Genomic DNA, 1,811 nt, shown 5'->3' with positions numbered 1-1,811 from the left:
GCTCAATTTGAAACTTAGAAACTTTTTGCATTAGTATTAAAATCTATGAGAGAATCTAAAGTCAGATTTTAATTTATTTGTATTGCATTGTGCAAAATATGTCCACGAGATTACCATTTGTATGGCATTTTGCAATATGTGAAATAGGGTATTTCATGCATTTGCCATCACCCTCAGAGAGCTTTTCCAGTCTCAATTCTCTTATTCCATCTAATTCCAATTTCATTTTAAAAGCAGTTGGGAGCATATATACTCTGAGCTTTAAAAATGTTACATTTAATATATGTAATGAGTTTTTAATTCCAATATAAGTAACAAAAATAATTGAAAAACAGAGTTGCTAATGGAAGCACGCTTCTCTATAAGAGTAATTTACGTTATCTAAAAGAATTCTAAGTTCATTATAGAAAAATTTGAAAATCACAGGAAAGTATAAAGAAGAAAATAAAAATCAGCTCTTCCATAATCATTTTTTAGATCTTCCAGTCTTTTTTATTTTTCAAACTTGGTATAAGAGTGCACACATTTTATTATTTATTTTAATTCCAGTGTAGTTAACATACGATGTTATATTAGTTTCAAGTGTGCAATACAGTAATTTCAACAATTGTATACATTACTCAGGGCTCATCATGGTAAGTGTGCTCTTAATCCCCATCTCCCATTTCACCCATCCCTCCACCTGCCTCCCCTCAGGTAACCATCTGTTTGTTTTCTATAGCGATTCTGATTTTTGGTTTGTTCCTTTTGCCCCCTTTGTTTTGTTTTGTTCAATTTCAAAACAACATCAAAACATGAGTGTATTTAACCATACTCCGCTCATAACAGAGCAAATGGGTAAGGAGAATAATTCATGCTACAGTGTATTGCTCTATGAACTGGCAACAGAAAAAGTTGGTAAAGGAAGGCACAGGACCTATATCTTTAGAGTGTTAGAATTAGAACCGAGGGGCTCCATAATCATCTGGCATATGCTCAATGTCTACCTATGGTTAGAAATGTACATGATGGGAACTCCAGGGATCTGGTCCTGGTCAACTGTGGCCACAATGTAACAGTTGTGCTGAGTTACTCTCTGTACTAAACAGTCATCTGCATAAGTTCCTTTGTGTGTGCATGGTAATTGTTCAAATCTTGGGTCCTTTGGCAATCCTTAGAGCCACTCGATACTTTTGCCCAATTTCTCAGTTTCAGCCATTACACAGTCAGTTATACAAGGGATACACTTGGCATACAGACAGTCCATCATTGATTGTTCTAAATCAAGTTTGGCTCTAATGGAAAAGTTGATAAAGTTTGTATCAACCAAGATGTGGTAAGGTGGGCCCAGCTGTGTGTTGTATTGGAAGAATAAGCAGGATGTTGGGGGACTTCTCTTTCCTTGAGTCCGCTGGGATCTTTCTTTTCTTTCTTTTTAGGTTTCAATCAATCCTTCTCTTTAAGCCTCTGATCTTGGAGACTAAGCATTCACTTCATGGCACATACTTTCTTGCTTTCTTTTGCTTCCCCATGTTCATGCTGCACTGTAGTTTCTTCCGGAATCACCCCTTTGTTTTGTTTCTTAAATTCCACATATGAGTGACATAATATGTTTTCTTTCTCTGACTTATTTCACTTGGCATTATACCCTCTAGATCCATCCATGTTGTTACAAATGGCAGGATTTCATTCTTTTTATAGCTGTGTAATATTCCATTATATATATTATATATATAATATGTGCATGTATATATATAATGTGTATATACATGTATATGTATTTCTGTATGTCACCTCTTCTTTATACATATATCTATCGATGGGCACTTGGG

General features: G+C 35.0%; 1 pseudogene; it reads right to left on the bottom strand.

Annotated features, from left to right (window-relative positions):
• Positions 1-938: 938 nt before the first annotated feature.
• LOC120236726 lies at positions 939-1,511 on the bottom strand (annotated as a pseudogene).
• Between the last annotated feature and the right edge of the window lie 300 nt (positions 1,512-1,811).

The sequence above is a fragment of the Hyaena hyaena genome, unplaced genomic scaffold (genome assembly GCF_003009895.1).
Source record: "Hyaena hyaena isolate Hyena2069 unplaced genomic scaffold, ASM300989v1 scaffold_6, whole genome shotgun sequence".
NCBI classification, from domain to species: Eukaryota; Metazoa; Chordata; class Mammalia; order Carnivora; family Hyaenidae; genus Hyaena; species Hyaena hyaena.
This window is presented reverse-complemented; position numbering and strand designations above follow the sequence as displayed.